The sequence below is a fragment of the Phoca vitulina genome, unplaced genomic scaffold (genome assembly GCF_004348235.1).
Source record: "Phoca vitulina isolate PV1807 unplaced genomic scaffold, GSC_HSeal_1.0 scaffold34, whole genome shotgun sequence".
NCBI classification, from domain to species: Eukaryota; Metazoa; Chordata; class Mammalia; order Carnivora; family Phocidae; genus Phoca; species Phoca vitulina.
In genome coordinates, this window is record NW_022589737.1 from 13,085,783 (window position 1) to 13,105,402 (window position 19,620).

The following is a 19,620-nucleotide window of genomic DNA, read 5'->3' on the forward strand; positions in this document are numbered from 1 at the left end:
TTGTATTTCCTTCTTGGGCAATTGTTCATTTGTGTTCTTGTTTCATTTTCTTGGTATTTTAGTATTTCCTCTTCCATTTGTAAAAGTTCTACATTTTATTATCAATATTAGAGTATTCCTAGCCTCAGAAATGAATTGTAAATTGTAAAAAGAACTTACTATGTCCTTTCATAAAATTTTCAAAGACTCTCAATTTTTTATACAGTAAACTCAAACTCATCTCAGTATGGTTTGTGAAAACTAAATATGCCTAAATAAGTTAGTCACAGTCACTCACATATTCTTTAAAAAAAAAAAAAAAAAGACTTATTTATTTTATTTTAGAGAGAGAGCATGAACAGGCGGAGCAGAGAGTGGGAGAGAGAATCTGAGGCAGACTCCATGCTGAGCATCGAGCCTGATGCAGGGCTTGATCCCATGACACTGAAATCATGACCTGAGCCAAAACCAAGAGTTGGACGTTTAACCAACTGAGCCACCCAGGTGCTCCACTCACATACTCCTCTGAAGATAATGTACTATACCTCTATTGCAAGAAGTATGATGCAATTTTTGTTTATTGATCTGTTTCTTCTACTTTAATCTGAGTTCTTCAACAGCTCTTTACTTGTAGGTTCTCTGTAAATCTTTCCTGGATGGATAGAAGAATAAACAAATACGTAATAAAAATAGAGTAAGAAGTTATGAGTTACAGTTGGCACTAAAAGAAAACAGAAGGGAAGCCAAGGCTGCGGACTACAGTTTGGATATTCTCCATTATCCTGACAGTAAATTAGCTTTTCATTTGGATGTTACTTTCTTTTAGAAGAGTTTGATGCATTTTAAGTTGATGCAGCACTGCATGTTATTAAAGCCAAGCACCATAAATTATTCGTTAAATCATTGAGTCTTGGGAAAATAGAAAGCCAATGAATCACATACCATTTGAACATTGATTTAGTTTCTGCATAAGCTTATGCTGGGTCTGGTGTATGTGTTTGGCTCCAGCAGGTCTGCATACTTTCTAATTTGCTTGAAAACTGCGTGAAAATATTCCCATGGCTCTCTTGTAAAATATGACAGCCTGACATTTTCTTTAATTACAGGACCTGATCTGTTTAATAGCAGAAAATTGGCCTCCAACTTGACAGGCCTCTCCTTTAAAATCAATGGTTAGACTCTAGGGCACCAGCTTGGTCATCAAGATCAATATTAGAAAAAAGATAGCTTGTCAAGACCTCTCAGCCTTTTATTGATTCAAATGAGGAGCAGCTCACAGATTGAATAATGATATTAGAGCTCTGATCCAATGAACAGAAGCCTCTTACATTAATTTCAGTATAGGCAGATGAATCTGTGTAAATGATTCAAGCATAATTATCCAAGAACTGTAGTTAAAGCTGAATTCTTTCATATATGTGTATATATATATGAATATCGAACATATATATATGAATATATATATGAATATTATATATATATATGTGTCTATATATATATATATTTAGGATACATTTATTTATATTTACCAGTAAGTGAACAAAATAAGAAAAGTGTTACTTTGGCCTTATTAGAAATTAACAAAACAAAATTAAAAAACACGGAAAAGCCATTTTATTATCAAAGAATGGAAGGAAAATCATAATGAAAAATAAAAGAGAAAAATTACCATGAGAAGAAAATAATTATTTCCTCTCGAATAATTTATTTATGTAAATAAAAATTTGCTAAAGTTTTAGAAAGAATATTTAATTAGAAATCAGTGTTCTACAATTCCAGTGCTGGCTAATTACATTGTTACTCAAGTCACTAAACTTATGTCAGCCTTAATTTCCACTTCTGTTATGTGAAGAACTAGGAAGATACTAAGTATTATTTTAAAAACAACAACAAAAAAATCTAATGTTAGTTACTTTTGTATTTCATTAGTGATTGAAACAAGTCTGGTAGTTGCTTCATTTTCACTTCTAATTGGATGTTAAAGAAAGGTTAGAATGCAAGTTATATCAATGGAGAATGGGAAATTGAAGCCATACCCATGAGAATATTCCATCATACTATACATGTATATTTAAAAAATTAAAGAAGTTGGTGATCTCTTTATACTTTTAAAAGTTTATGGATTTTGTAATTACCACTGAACTATACACGTAAAAGTGGTTAAGATGGTGAATTCTATGTATTTTATAACAATTAAAACTTTTTTTAATATGGAAAGTTAGTTTAAAGGTTTTAGTTTAGTTTATATGTAAAAGTAGAGAAGTACATTTCAACAATTTGTATTCTAGAAAAATAACTTAGAAACACCTTCATATTGTTAGCTAATTACTACACCAACAATGATAGCTCATTGAATATCTATAACTTATTGGTCACTATGATAGATATTTTATTTCCTTTACTTCCTTTACTTATACATAAGAGATTAGTATTTTTCTTACATTTATATGCTTCATATATTTACCTTGTTTTTATATTGTTACCTCATTTATTGTGTGGATGCATAATAGCCATCAAACCTAAGTATTCTACATATGAGAAAAATAAAACTGATATTTGATTAGTAAATTCCTCGAAGTCCAGAAATAACAAATGCCACAGCTTAGATTTTAAATCATTGATCTGACACTAAAATATAATTTTTTGACTGTGATAACAAAGCTTAATATCATGTTGCTTATCTTAAAGACTTAAAGTATAGCTTTCCCCTATAACTTAGGTTACACAGTTTCCTAGAAAAACACAGTAGCTTTGGATAAAATTTCAGCATTTAAGAAACTGTGAAATTTCGGTTTTTCAATAAATCTTCCTCATAGTTCTAGAATTCTACCAAGATAAAACACTTTCAAACAAAAAAACACAAACTACACAATTTTCTTTTTTTTTTTTTTTTTAAAGATTTTATTTATTTATTTGACAGAGAGAGACACAGCAAGAGAGGGAACACAAGCAGGGGAGTGGGAGAGGGAGAAGCAGGTTTCCTGCTGAGCAGGGAACCTGATGCGGGGCTCGATCCCAGGACCCTGAGATCATGACCTGAGCCGAAGACAGACGCTTAATGACTGAGCCACCCAGGCGCCCCAAACTACACAATTTTCTATTACCTATTTGGAAAGTTAAAATGGCAGTGCTGACCACTACTGAAACTACTATAGATTTTAAATTCAGCACTTCACTTTACAGAAAGGAACATGTTTTTCTCTATTATCTGAAAGACTATATATAATAGGCCTAAAGGTAAGACATTTTTATTATACCCCATCAATGAAAAATTGACCTAGAATTTATTTCCTTATTTCCATAATTTTTAGGCACCGATAACCCAGAAATTTTACCAACTCTCAAATTATTTTTCTTTCATTTAATTAAAAGTTCACAGACTGCCGGGCGCCTGGGTGGCTCAGATGGTTAAGCATCTGCCTTCGGCTCAGGTCATGATCCCAGGGTCCTGGGATCGAGTCCCGCATCGGGCCCTCTGCTCTTTGGGAGCCTGCTTCTCCCTCTGCATCTCTCTCTCTGTCTCTCATGAATAAATAAATAAAATCTTTAAAAAAAAAAAAAAGTTCACAGACTGCCAACTTTTGGTATTTGTGAAACTCTAACAGATGTTATTAAGTGTCTCCTGTGTTAGGAAAACATAAGAGGAATAGAGACTACCTGTTCTCTTCTAACACTAAACTTTATTGTGATTTATTTATGTATTGATTTACTTTTATCTCATAATTCATTCAGAGAGACAAAGCCCTGTTAAGGCAGCATTCTGGTCATTGTGTTTTCTTTTGCTTTTGTCTAAAGGTAACACACAGTTTGATTGCCCCTTGAATCATGTATTTCTTTCATTCTGAAAGGGTTGTGGTTGGAATCACCTATTGAATCCAATTCCAGCAATATTATTTAAAGTGGCTATTCTTTAGTGTTACTGAATAGGCATGGAAAAGTCAAATAATATCTACAATATTATTAACCCATCCATGAGCTAATACATCTATTAGCAACCATTGCTGAGCATTATATCTCCTTTCTTTTCCACACCAAGATATTAGCCTCAGTCAGGTAAAGACATGACCACAACAATAGGCAGCCAGAATCAGTTCCTCAGTGTTTTCTTAGCAAAAGCCTTGTGAACAATATAATGAAGGTGACCATATTTTGGGAGTGGAGTTACTGATTCTTTGACAGCAAAATTTGTGACCAATAGTTTATCTATTCTGAGTGGACAGCAAGACATCTCTGGCTTAAAGGCACAACACTGATACCCACTTCAAAGCATCCTGCTCTGATGGTAATTGAACTTTTTTCCAAATCCAAGGTAGCTGAGTCTGTTTAAAAACTTTATTGTAAGTCAGCTGCAGTCAGGATTGTAATAGCACCCTGAAAATATGAATTACTCACAGAATATTTCTTAAATTTTCAGAATAGAGAAGGCCATTTTTGTTGGGAGTTTAGAAATAGAGCTAAACTGTGTATTTAAAGAAATGTGAACTTCTTTGTACCCTCAACTAGTGAATTGAGGTGAATTAATTTGTACATAAATGATTTTAAACAAATTACTTTCCCTATACAAAGTGTACTAAGAGAATGGCTTTTGATGGAAGAGTTCAGAGTTATGACAAGTATCTCTGGAATATGGAACTGTTCAAGGTAGGCTTGTCTGGGAAAATCAGTTTCGTACAATGCTTGACAGAAGCATTAGATTATGGGGGAAGGACAGAAAGTAAGAGAGATCCTGTGTAAAGGAAGTTCAGGCATTTCCAAGACAAATTTACTTTATATCACAAATTTTCTAATTTCAGCTTTGCTCTCTCTTTGCCTTTTCTCCAGATCAAGATGTTGATCTAGGGGCATCTGGTTGGCTCAGTTGTTAAGCGTCTGCCTTCGGCTCAGGTTACAATCCCAGGGTTCTGGGATCGAACCCCACATGGGGCTCCCTGCTCGGTGGGAAGGCTGCTTCTCCCTCTCCCCCTGCTTGTGTTCCCTCTCTCACTGTGTCTCTCTCTGTCAAATAAATAAATAAAATCTTAAAAAAAAAAAGATGTTTATTTAGCTTTAAGTCATTTCAGATGTTGTGATTTCCAAAGTACAAGGAACTTGGAGAAAGGGGACTTTATCTGTGTTGATAAGGCATTAACCTGGAAGAAACTTCTAAGGGACAACAAATAGATAAAGGCTGTATTTAGAAGAAGGGGACATTTTAAGCCATTTATAGCTATGCACAAATATACTGCTTATTAGAAAATACGGTTTTACTAAAGAGTGAGTGGAACCTTCAAAGAAGAACTTATTAAGATGGAGATGAGTTGATGTCCTTATTATAAATTTAGTCACCAGGTTGTTTTTCTCAAATTTTAAGTATCACCTATAGAAATTTTGATACAATCACTAAGGAGATGTGCTACACCCACAGAGTGGTAATCACTAGTGTTGATGAGTAATACTCAAGCACTTTGAACACAGATTAATTAAGTACATTAATTAGTTAAGTACTGAAGTTATCTAGTTAAAGAAAGTGAAGGATACATTTGGCATTTAGTGGCATGGAACTGAACTATGGGAATTTTCTATTTCTTTGCTCCAGTTTTTTGGTTTTTTTAAATTTTATTTTATTATGTCATGTTAATCACCATACATTACATCATTAGTTTTGATGTAGTGTTCCATGATTCATTGTTTGCATATAACACCCAGTGTTCCATTCAGTACATGCCGTCTTTAATATCCATCACCAGGCTAACCCATCCCCCCACCCCCTCCCCTCTAGAACCCTCAGTTTGTTTCTCAGAGTCCATAGTCTCTCATGGTTCATCTCCCCCTCCGATTCCCCCCCTTCATTTTTCCCTTCCACCTATCTTCTTCTTCTTCTTTTTTTCTTTTTTTAACATAAAATGTATAATTTGTTTCAGAGGTACAGGTCGGTGATTCATCAGTCTTACACAATTCACAGCATTCACCATAGCACACACCCTCCCCAATGTCTATCACCCAGCCACCCCATCCCTCCCACGCCCCCCACTCCAGCAACCCTCAGTTTGTTTCCTGAGATTAAGAATTCCTCATGTCAGTGAGATCATATGATACATGTCTTTCTCTGATTGACTTATTTCGCTCAGCGTAATACACTCCAATTCCAACCACGTCGTTGCAAATTGCAAGATTTCAGGGGTTTTTTGATGGCTGCATAATATTCCTGTCTGTGTGTGTGTGTGTGTGTGTGTGTGTGTGTGTGTGTGTGTATGTGTGTATCACATCTTCTTTATCCATTCATCCGTTGATGGACATCTTGGCCCTTTCCATAGTTTGGCTATTGTGGACATGCTGCTATAAACATTGGGGTGTACATACCCCTTCGGATCCCTACATTTGTATCTTTGGGGTAGATACCCAGTAGTTCTTTGCTCCAGTTTTAATCTTATGTGTCATTTCCTAACTTTGGCAAGGCACAAGGTAGATATAATTATGTTGCTATTTAATCATTTGCCCTAATTTGCATTAAATTGCTTTAAAGATAAATGTATTTCAAATTTGTAATACTAATTAATATTTGTACAATGATCCACTACTTAAAGTCATGTGTTCCGATTCTAAAAAAAATAGTATTTCATATTGTAACACTATTCAGAACACTTTATAGTCAAGTGCTTATAAAAATTACAAGAATACTAGACTATCTCAACAAACATATATATAACACATTTTAAAATTTAACATTTAAAATTAACTGTCTTCTAAAATCAATAAGCATTGAAGAACATATGGACTGTAATAGGTCAATAGAGAACTGACAAATAAATATATAAATTATACTGGATGCAAAAATTATACGGTTCTTGTTACTGCAAAAATTACCATAACTGATAAATATTCAAAAAGACTATTGTTTGTGAAGGTTATGGACAAGAAGGTGCCACAGGTGCAGGTCTCTCTGTGCATCAAGCTTGCTGCTACTCTGCATATTCCTTGGGGTGGCCTATGGAGCCAAGCACTACAGCTCCCAGAAACCTCTGGCAGAAGAGGAGCCAGAGATAGAAGCTGGGGAGAAAAAAACCTGGATGAACGGAAATGGATTTAGAGAGACCTGGCAGCAGCCCAAAAGGATGGCATACTAAAGTGAGCCTACCTTTCTCTGGAATGGTGTGGATGAATAAAACTTTCTGTGTTGTGTGAAAAAATAAAATTTTAAAAATTAAAAAAAAAAACTATCGTTATTTTATAATTTTGTTTTATATTTTAAGAGCTATGAAACATCCTGACAACTGCTACACACACACACACACACACACACACACACACACACACACACATATATAAAATTTTTAAAAATGCCCTTAATTGGGGTGCCTGGGTGGCTCAGACAGTTAAGTAGCGGACTCTTGGTTTCAGCTTGGGTCATGGGATCGAGCCCCGTGTCAGTCTCCTCACTCATTGGGGAGTCTGCTTGTGGATTCTCTCTCTCCCTCTGCCTCTGCCCCTCCCTCATGCTCTCTATCTCTGTCTCTCTCTCTCTAAAATACATTTAAAAAAAAAAAAATGACCTTACTCAAAAAAGAAGTATCTATGTTTCTTAGTTCATAAACTAATATGTCCCCAAAAAGGCATGCAAAGATGAATTTCCCAAAGTTGAATCTTACTTTTTATTCAATAAAGAAACTTTCTCTTTAAAGACATTTTTACGACATATAATAAGAAATCATTTGCAGTGTAATTTTAACTTTCCTCACATCCAAACCACCACCACCATCTTTTACATCTGTTTCATAAATGTCTATGTTTTTTGGGTTTCCTTAGATGGAGCATATTCATTTAAAAATGTTGTTAGAAAACTTTTGAAGGTTTCATGAATATGTATGCTTATTACCTTGATTGTGGTGACAGCATGTCCAAACCCATCAAATTATATACCTTAAATATGTGCAATTTTTATATATAAATTATACCTCAATAAAGCTATAAAATAAAATAAAATTTTGTTTATCATTCAGTTCAGTTCAACAACCCTTTAGTAAGGGCCTGCTAGGAGGAAACAAACAGGGAGGGCCAAGTGTTAGAAAGGCTGATTTAAAGTCTTTTGCTCACTAAAACCAAAGTCTGTGCCTCCTCAGGTACATTTTCTATTGGCTGTACTTTTATTCCCTGTGCATGTGACAGCTTTTACCTTTTTTTTTATTATGTTATGTTAATCACCATACATTACATCATTAGTTTTTGATGTAGTGTTTCATGATTCATTGTTTGTGTATAACACCCAGTGCTCCATGCAGAAGGTGCCCTCCTTAATACCCATCACCAGGCTGGGGCACCTGGGTGGCTCAGTCGTTAGGTGCCTGCCTTCGGCTCAGGTCATGGTCCCGGGGTCCTGGGATCGAGCCCCGCATCGGGCTCCCTGCTCAGCGGGAAGCCTGCTTCTCCCTCTCCCACTCCCCCCACTTGTGTTCCCTCTCTCGCTGTGTCTCTCTCTGTCAAATAAATAAATAAAATCTTTAAAAAAAAATACCCATCACCAGGCTAACCCATCCCCTCACCCCCCGCCCCTCTAGAACCCTCAGTTTGTTTTTCAGAGTCCATAGTCTCTCATGGTCTTTCTTTTGAATGTCTCATATTTTGTCATTATTGTTGTTGAAAACTGCACAGTTTAGATAATATATTGTAAGACTTTGGTATCAATGTTTGTTGCTGTGGTATTTGAGTTTTGTTTGGTTGGTTTTTCTGGTCATAGAATTGTTTTTATTTGTACTGCTTATTTGTTTAGCACTTTCCTGGAATAATTCTGTGGATTTTGTTCCCTGCAGTGTATAACCATCAAGTTCTCTGCTATTCTACCTTTTTTTTTCTTAAGTTCTTGCTTTTATTTTTATAACTGACTTTAGGGAGTCCATACTTGAGTCAATATAATTTGTTACCCAGTGAATGGTCAGATTTCCTTAAATGCTTTGTGTGTGTCTTCCATTTCTTTGCAAGGAACATTAGCTTACAAAACAACCTTTGTACCTCTTGTTTGTTCAGGACCTCTAAGGCAGCCAGAAGTTAGTGACTGGTACCTTCTCCTTCCCTAGGTATTTCCTGGGCACACATACAGCTTTGGACATGCACGTAGCCTTTTATAAACACAGGGCAGGAATATAGTGGAGTTTTCAAATATCCCTATGGTAGTTTATTTTTTCTGGGATTCCTTTTAAACTCATGAACATGCTTTGATTTACACCAACTGAAATCATTTTGTTTTTAACCCCAGCCAAATGTCAACCTTTTATTGATAACAAAGCAGCAACACCAAGGGATGTTTCCCTGACATCAAGAGCAGGTGCTTATTTTCATGGTGGTGGTGGTGGTTTGTGTGTGTGTAAGGGGTGGAGTAGTAATCTAAGCTGGGTGTGATGAAGGGTGGGCCAACCCCTGGATACAGGATGGGGGGAGACAGCAGAGCCTCAGAGAGGCCAGGAGTTAGAAAAGAGTCCTTGGAGGACACTCAGCTCCCAGGAACAGCAGGTACCTGGGGCCCAGGTGATGTCTGTAGGCTGCTGTGCCTGTTGGGGTAGATTTTCAGGAAGTACTGCTAGAGCCATGGGCGTGTTTTCAGCTGGGTTCAGGTACATCCAGGTATAGCAGAGAGGGCATGGAAGACCAGAAAGGTGAGCAAGAAAACAATGTCCAGCTTCAAGACCTTGAAGAAGAGCAGCACTGAGAGACTCTGCCAAGGGCAGCCTGGTCCACTGCAAAGGTGCATACACTGAGGTCAGTGCACGGGCAGCTGACCAGGACCTATGCTGACCTTAATCCTGGGAATTGTGCAATTTGCTATGATGACCAGGGTGGCTGTTCCTGCAATAAAGAAAAGCACTCCTCTAGCCAATGGTTATCATTAAGTGTTGGGGAACTTCACACAGTTCAGGGCAGCACCCAGGGTACCCCCACAGCTGACATGAGCCGAACCAGTAATGATAGGCAGGGCTCCCAAGGTGGTTGGCTATCCTCAAAAGAGCTCCTCTTTGCTGGGGTGGGAATTCTCCAGGGTCTCTCAGGCTGTGAGAAGGGCTCCTCTGAGCTCTGCCGTGGCTCTCCTGGGTTTTCTGAGGGAGGAATCATCATTGGCTATTGCTCCTGGTTTGAACTGGCTTCTGGGGGCTGGTGGGCTATGCGCTGGGATGCTTCAAGCTTGGTGGAAGTTGGAGCTGGGTCTTGGCCAGGTCACGGTCTTAGGCACTGGAGATGTTGCCAACAGCTTGCTATTTTTCAGTAATGTCCTTGGAGTAGGCTTCTCCTACTGCAGCTGAACTAAGTCAAATCAAATATCCACCATTCTCTGTGACTAGAGATTTCCCAGGAAGATGCAATTTTGGAAAAATATTGGCTGTGCTTTGTGGATAGGGCTTTTCACAGACCTGTAAATATGGCTGGACATCTCTGTCCAATCTGTAAAGCTGCTGGCCTTTGGGTACAGTGCCAATGAGCTGGGGTGGGAGGGAGGATGGGAATTGTCCCATTTTGAAACATCACAGACCCTGCTGTCTTACTAAGGTTCCATAGTTTCTCTTGGGTAAAGTTTTCAGTTAATTCTGCAGCTTTGCCTAATTGCCAGAATTCTGACATGATTGATTCTCACCCCCCACCCTCACCCCAGCCCATTTTCACTGCTTTATTGGGATGACAAATTCACTGAAGCGCATAGTCTACGATTCTAGAATTCAATGTCAATATCTTTTGAACTCTCACTGTAAAGTCAGTACCTCTTATCCTAACAATAATCATCTTAGGTAGATTTTCTTTTCCTTTTTGGACTTCAATCTTTTGGCACCTCTGGAAACACCTTGTAATTTCTGCTCCTAGTCCTGGATAAGTAATTTAACTCTTTAATCATAATTTCCAATTCCCCATTGTTAGTCCTTTTCTTTAATTCCTTATACGTAGGGGTCCTATCTTTCTTTGACGTCATTGGGCAGTCTTCCTTCCTTTTGCCTTCCAGATTTAGTCTTATCTTGACCTACTACATTTTTTCTCTTCACGGATTACACTTTTCACTGATTACTACCTTTCTGCCCAAAAAACACCTGTTAATATGGCAACTCTGTTTTTAACCTTTTCAGTTTTTATATTTTTTTCTTTTCTATTTATAGTACTACTCTGCCTGTTCAAGTCATGAACATGTAGATTATTCTTTTGTTTTTGCCGGACTGAAAATGTCAGACCCATAGAAAAGTTAGATATTTGGACTATAAAAGTTGGTTGTAATAGGATTGTTTCCACCAATTTTTTAGCTTTATGAGCCTGACATTTCTGGAAACACTTTCCTGTCCATATCAGCAAATGTGCCAATCGAAGTTAACCATTAGCTTTTCTGGTTCAAATATTGTAATGGTTTCAAAAGCAACAGTAACATTGATCCACTTTACAAAATCACAGCATGATTCAAAATTTAAGTATTGCCACTTATTTGCATTCTTTATTCTCACCTGCCTTTTCCTTTGTATGAATAAATCTTCAGAACAGATGGTGGAAGATTATCAATAAAAGGCGTTGTTAGCCTCAGTGTGAATCCACTATGCTCAGTCAAAATGCGTTGCTTAGCCACCTGCTCATTTATCACTTTCAAAACAACCCTTTTCTGTTTTAGGCACTTTCTGGTAGAACAGTTGAATTCTTTTTTTCTTATGTATTAATGAACAGAGAAGATATATACTTTTCTGAGTAGCTGCTTTTATAATATACTGTGTAGCCATACATTATATAATATGTAGCTGTAATTTATGTAATTGTACACTTTAAATTTAATAACTTTTATTTTAATGAGTAATGTTATTTATATTTCTCATGTTTGTTTGAAAATTCATGTTTTTAGAAAGTAAACCTTTGAAAAATAAAGCCAGAAATTAATTTCTAACTAATACGTAACAAAAACTAGACTAAAGGCAGCTAAAATAGATTCAGTTACTATAAGATACAACATGTTAAATGCAATTTATTGACTATTTAACTGTGTGCATTATGGACTGAATGTTTGTGGTCCCCTCCAAATTCTTATGTTAAATATCTAACTCCCAATGTGATGATATCTAAAAATAGGACCTTTGGAAGCTAATGAGGACTAGATTAGGTCCTGAGGTAGAGCCCTCATGAAGGGATTAATGGAATTATAAGAAGAATAGAAAGAGAGAGAGAGATGCTCACACCAAAGAAAGGCCATGTGAGAACAACATAGTGAGAAGTTGACCATCTGTGAGCCAGGAAGAGAGCTCTTACCAGGAAATTAATCAACTGTCACCTTGATTTTGAACTTCCCAGCATCCAGGACTGTGAGAAGGATTTTTTTTTTTTTTAATGGAAGCCTAAGACAGTAAGTTTATTTACAGATGCCATTATTCTAACGTCTTAAAAATATAGCTTGAGTAAATCCCATTATTGCAAAGAGATCATCCTTGATAAACATTAAGCAAAAAGTGACCTTTGAAAACTTCTATTCTAAATTCTTAATTAAATAAATGAAAAAAAAGTGATAACCTGAAATATGGTGGATTTATCTAATTTTTTTTCTTATTGGAAAACAGCCTAATAAAATAAAATAAGAAAATAATTTCTCACACTTTTACAATATATTCACTCCACTTGTTAATTATGGAAACACATTTTCAGACCTATTATTTTTGTAATGTTCAATAGTTAAGAATCTGTTACACATTGGACAGAGGGCTTTTTTTAACTGTATATACAAATTAGTAGATATGTGTTATTAGACACACTTAATGGCATAGAATATTTTAGATTGAATGTCAAATACAGGGGCACCTGGGTGGATTAGCATTTACCTTTAGCTCAGGTCATGATCTCAGGTTCCTGGGATTGAGCCCCACCTTGGGCTCCCTGCTGAGCGGGGAGCCTGCTTCTCTCTCTCCCTTTGCTCTTCCCCCCATCCCCACTTGTACTCTCTCTCTCTCTCTCTCTCTCAAATAAATAAATAAATAAAATCTTTAAAAAATAAATATTAGAATGTCAAATACAGAGCAGTTATGTTATGATAATAGCATCACATAAAAATTATATCAAATTATCAGAGTTACTGAATGCATAATGAACTGTAATGAAACTAGCAAAAGTTGGAGAACTTCCACCAAGCCAGTATTTCATCAGTGATCACTGTAAGAGGTGGTTAAATACAGAAATTAAATATAAGAAGGATCTATATTGTAAAAGAGAGATAGTCTTTGGAAATCTTGTTAAAACTGTATTTTTTAGTTCCGTTGACTGAAAAAATACTTAGTGGCATTTTTGGAAATGGAGTCCTATAATCTCTTACATGAAAGAGATGTCCAACAGCTAGAAAAGGAATCCACTTCTTCCCTGCTTGATTTCCAGCCCCAGCATATGAATGATGTGATACCTCTTTCTATAGCAAAAGTGGAATTTTAAAAAGAAATGTCAACTTCATTATTACTTTTAATATATATATTTTTTAATTTCATTACTTCCAGAGCTCTTTGGTGAGGCTACATGTGGAAAGTTCCTGAGAACTTTGAACTGTTTTGGAGAGTCCTAGTGTTTACCTAGTCATGTTCAAGACCTTCAAATTTCTGGTCCTATCTACGCACATAACTTTTAGAGAAAGTAGAAGAATGATGATCACCTGCTTTATAGTTACAAGGATAAGCACTTGCATTCAATCTATGCTATTTACAAGGCATATATCTGAATTGTGCAAGCCTCTGTATCCTTGGCTTTAAAACAAAATAATAGTTATTGCTCATGGAATTTTGTGAGGATTAAATAATTAAGATGCCAAGTGCTCAATAAGTCCACAATAAACAGGGATTTAGCTTTAATCATGAAGGACAATTAATGTGGAGTATTTAAAAATATCCAGTTTATTTTTATTAACTGTAACAGATTGCTATTATATAATTCTAGAGAAAGAAGTGATATCATCAAAACAGTGATTAGAAATCCACCTATATTTTAAAAGTACTTGGTAGTGTAACTCCACAAGGAAACTGCAATCATACGTGAGAAAATGTTAGACACTAAGAAACCAAGATGACTATAGCAAAAAAGCTGTACCATTTATAACCATGAATCACAGTTTTGTGAAAGCTAACTATGAGAATCATATTTATTTGATACTGTAGTTTTCTATCAATTCATTCATGACACAAAAAATTTAAAAAATAGATCTGTTACACTGATCAACACTTGTTGAGAAATACCCTTGAGTATTTGGGAATTGAGAGATAAGATTGGTTCTGGCAGATTGAAAGGAGGGAGAAAGGCTCTTCAGTGAGTCAAAGAAAAGTACGACTAGGTACAAGAAACTTGAGAAAAAAAAAAAGAAAGTCCCAGATAATTGAAGCAGAATGGCCATGATTTGGAGACTGAATATATAGAATGAGACTAGAATATTTCAAAAGTTCCAAAATAAAGTTAGAACAAAATATTTTTAGTTGAGATATTGGTGCTTATCCAAATGAATGAATGTTAGTCAGTGAGTAAGAAGAGGTAAAATATATTAAGTAGGTAACTAGCACTGTCTACCAACTAATCTCCCAGTAATGTAATCTTCCTTCTAAAATAACCTGAGAATGTTACAATATGCCACATATGTATGTATTCCATGCATATTAGCAGAGTAAAAAGAAAAAGGGAGACTATTTCTTCCCAAGCCATATAATCTATTGTTAGTTCATCCTAATTAATAGAAATGTTGTGAAAATTTAAAAAGCTTCAATAGAAAATAAAGATACAAAACACTAATCAATCATAATTAATGACAAAGAAATAGCTTGATACAATTGTAGAGAAGAGAAGAGACAACATATATTGAATCTCTATTAGATCAGATAATGTATTAAGTGCTTTCATATGTATCACCTCGTGATAACTCAGATCTTTTTTTTTTTTTTTTTAAAGATTTTATTTATTTATTTGAAGAGAGAGACACAGCGAGAGAGGGAACACAAGCAGGGGGAGTGGCAGAGGGAGAAGCAGGCTTCCCACCGAGCAGGGAGCCCGATGCGGGGCTCGATCCCAGGACCCTGGGATCACGACCTGAGCCGAAGGCAGACACTTAACGACTGAGCCACCCAGGCGCCCCAACTCTGAGATCTTATTGTCATCATCTCCATTATATAGATAAGAAATTGGGAATCAGAAAATAAGTCTTCTAAGAAAACAATGTTAGTGTCAGAATTAGAAATACAATCTACATCTGAGCATGTAAATTCAACTTTCATGTGCCTTCATGAAGACCTAGGAACCAAATACAGAACAACAAATACTGATGAAGATGTGTCTGTGCTCTGGAGGGTACAGATAAAGATAAGTGATATATATTTAGTTTGTTTTTCCATGTTTTGTATTCACAAACTAGTGAAATTCTGACCTAGATGTGTTTAAACTATCCAGTTAAGAATTCTTATTATCGTTAAGTGTAATTTTTCAGAATAACAGCTCATTTTATTTAAGCAAGAGTGATTATGAAACTTGTTTTAATAGATCCTTTGAAATGAGTTTACTGTTCATGTAAAGTGTAAATCTTGACAGGCATAGAGACACAATTCTTCTATCCTCTGTAGATAATGAAACTTGGAAATGACATTACACTAATCAAAACAGAACGACATTAAAGCTGTAGTCATCATCTATGGTGATTATGAAATGTGATAAATGACAATCAAACAAATCATGTATCTTGAAATTGGCACACAAAAGCAATGAGATCAATTACCTTATCGTAGAGAGTTCAAAATGATAACAAATACTGTGATAAGGACCTAATTAAAATGTTATCATTTAAAAGAGGTCAAATTACTACGTTCTTTTAATATCAATGGACAAATATCATGATGAAATTACATCATTTTCAAAACCAGAAAACCATTTGAACATTCTAGAAAACTTCTTACAGAAATGATCAGAGTTAACTTGTAATTGGCTAAATTTCAGTGAGTGTCTTAAATGGTTGGCTCCAGATATGCTTTAATGGTAATATAATTTTGTAAAAACAAAACAAAACTGCTTATATATAGCAAACAATTTGCTTTCATGTATTCCACCAGCTAATAACATATAATCATTTGGCTCATTTGCTTATGTAAATTTTTTGCTTATGCTTGGATGTCAGGAAGAAAATATATAAAGAAAACAGATTTTTCCTGTTCATTTTACCATGTAAGTGTAGACATGTGCAGCGTAGTTATGACAAAACACACTGAATATATTAATGTGAAGAGGAGGATAAAGGCCCTGGACAATGTAGAATTTAATGAGAAGATTGTATCAAAACAAGTCATCTCTTCTTCCTCTTCTTCCTTCTCTTCTTCTTCCTCCATCTTTTCTTTTTCTTTCTCCCCCTTCCTCTCTCTTTTCTTTCCCCCACTTCTCCTTCTCTTCTTTACATTTATAATTAATATTAATATTGTATTTCCCTTTAGCTGTTGCAGAGATGTGAGTTAGTGGTACTAAAATAATTGTTAAAAGAAAAATGATTTTCTGATGAACTATAAAGCTTTATCTTTATTACTTTGTAGTGAGTATACATTGTCAAAGTACAGAGAAACACATAATGATATAATCTATTCACCACCATTCTTTCAGAGTAAACTTAAATTTTTCAGAGTAATTCTTGGACATTGAATCATATAAGCACAGCTCTATTTTAATGTGTTGGTCTTCCAAAGTCATATATAATCCCATTGTAGTGGGAAAAATTAATTGAATAAAATAATTTGGATAAGCAATATCTCCAAGGATGTGAATTTCTCTACTTAACTGTAAGATACTGGTCTTTGTGAAAAATGAGAAGAAAGCGCATTTGAGTAATTGGGAGACAGCCTTGTAAGTAGAACTTAACATAGAAAGCACTATTTTTACTGGATAAAGTTAACCATTTTTTTTTTTACACTTTCTAAACATTCTTTAAAAACCTCATAAGCCATCTCCATCTCTTCTGCTCAGTGTCCAGAAATACAAATGGAATATTTTATCTTTAAAAGATACTTAATTGAGTTCATAAAATAGAATAAATTACAAAAGTCAACAATTTCAGTCACATAAGTGTTCTACTGAAGATATCCATAACTTTTACATAGCTTCTGCTTTAGTTTCCAATGAAAGAAAACTGATACCCTGCCTGTCTCAGATGACAGCCTTTTAAATATTTAAAGGCTGTTATCATATATTCCCAAAGCTTCTCTTTCCAGACAATACATAAATTCCTTTAAAATTTAAAAATTTTTTTAAAGAGATGCCTTTGATATATTCTGAGTTCAGAAACCAACCTTAATAAAGGCTCTAGAAAATTATTAAAATTTATAGCTTGTTAAGATTTGCAAATTTTGATAATATAGTTTCTTTTATAAGTAGTCCAAAAGAAGTACCACATTTTATTTTAGAGAATTTGGTATAAATCTTTTCATATGCCATAGACAGTAAGAATTTTTTATATTTTATCTAAGAGGATTTATCATTTTGTTTACTTGAACATATGAATCAAGATGTGCTGTAAGATAACTTTTATTTTTATAGATTGTTTTATTCATATTCAAGAATGAATATAGAGCTCTTATAGCAGAGATTTGTAAATATTAGGCTTATTTTATTATTATGTTTGGTATTATTTATTGACTTAAAATTTTAAAGATTCTGAAAGCATTGATAGCCTTTCAAATGTAAAGTATTTCCAGAGGGTTAGATCAGCTTAAATCACATTTTAAAGTTAAGCCTTTTACAGTACCCATGAGGTAAACTAATAACATGTTACTTGACTTCTCTTCATATATCTTGGAAATATAAGACAACTCTCAGGTGAACAGCACCACTATGGTTTGTAAAATTCAGATACTGCTGAAGCAGGCCTTACCTCACTCCTGGCATTTCTATTTCTGTAGGTTTACTCCCTTAGCAATGCAGCATAGTAAGTTAGAAATTAAAGAACAAGGCTCTTGAGTAGTAGGGCCAGATAGAGTGGGTTTGGGAAAAGTTGTATGTACTATAGAGATTTAGGGGAGCAGAACTGAAATAGAGCAAGAATTTTCCTCCTCTTTTTTTATAACAACAGAATATTTTTTCCAAATCTGCTCTTTTTAGACAGTTATAATAGAAGATGGGAGAGAGTGGTGATCATCTTAAAGGTAAATGGAAAAATATTAAGATTGTGGTACCCTGTTTTCTCTGCTTTTCATATGTATCTTAGATTACCATGAGCCCCCACTCTCTGTCCTATTACAGTATATCATTAAAGCAGATCACTGCCGTTTCCTAAATTCTAGCTCTCTACTATAGTACAATACAAAGTCATCTTCAACTCTTTATATATTTTTTCTTTACCTTCAATACACCTCTCTACTCTACTCTCTGCCTATTTAAATCTTCCAGATCTAGTAACTGAACCTTTCTTTAGTGAATTTCCCACTTGAAATTAATGGTTCCCTAACATGATAGACATAAAAACAAGGGCACACATGCAAATATGAGACACTATTTCTTTCTCCTTGGCATCCCAAAAGCACTCTGCTGCACCCAGCTACCTCTTGGTTGACGGGAAGAGTGGGATGAGAAGGAGAAAAGCTCCAAGAAACATAATTCACCCAATAATGATTGTTTTGAAATAGAGATTTTTTAAAGCCTGAAGGAAAAGAAATAACTTAATTGGCAGGTTTTAATTCCCCGAAACCTTTCCCCTTAGTGGGGTAGAGATGCAAGAACAAGATTATGTTGTTTAAAGAAAATAAACTATATTTAGATTTCTTATCTGGTGTATCTGACTCCACAGTGCAAGTCTGAGTACCTATTATATGCTTACCTGGAAGACTAAAAACAAATATTGCAAAAGGACACTTATATTTATTTTCCACATTCACATTTAGATTTTATCAGTTATGATTTTTTAGATTTTCTAAAGTAACTGCAAAAATGTTATATAAAAATTTATAAAAAAATTATAAAATAAGTAAGGATTCATGAAAAGAGTTTCAAGTAACAAGTATTTGAAATAACAATCTTAACTTAGTAGGTATATAGAAAAATGAACCAAAAACCAAGACAAGAAGCGTTCTTATTCAAATCTAAGAAATGGTAATTCTTTCTTCTTTGATATCTATATCTAAATCTATCTACCTACCTACATACCTCTCTAATCTTCAGCAACATGTGTTCAAAGGGAATAAAAGGTAGCCGAAAATGAGTTCATTACCATATATTTATGAAAAAGTGACATTTTATTTAGTAATTGCATCTTATTGTGGATTAACTACAGGCAATATGGATTTTCAAGGTGACATTGTTAATATTGCCTTTTAGAGAGTGACAACAAACATGTTTTGAGGGCATATTATGAACATAACACTGTACTAAACCTTGGTGATACAAAGATTAATGCACTCTAGCCCCTTTCTCAATCAGCTGAGTCTTGTGTGGAAAATAGGCATGTAATTAACTAACTAGAACTTATTAAGGAATTATACTATAGTAGTCATAGCATCATGTACAAGTGTGTGTGTGTATATATATGTATTATCTATACATTGTATATATAATTATGTGTGTGTATATATATTTACTAATGATCTATAGTATAAAAACAATTTATCTAAAAAATATTTATGAAAAAGAAACTAAAATCAAGGTCCTAACCAGACTACTGGAATGCAAAGTAAATAAGGAATATTT

At 34.8% G+C, this 19,620-nt stretch overlaps 1 protein-coding gene across 6 annotated transcripts in view; it reads right to left on the reverse strand.

Moving 5' to 3' along the window:
• CNTN5 (contactin 5) overlaps positions 1-19,620 on the reverse strand; it is a 1,357,780-nt gene that overhangs the window by 1,043,750 nt on the left and 294,410 nt on the right. The window contains exon 3 of one of the 6 annotated variants that reach the window (XM_032426173.1): positions 525-631. The exons of the other annotated variants lie outside the window; for them this stretch is intronic. The gene's annotated coding sequence lies outside the window, so the exon portion shown is untranslated. The remainder of the gene's footprint in view (positions 1-524; positions 632-19,620) is intronic. 6 annotated transcript variants of the gene reach the window in all.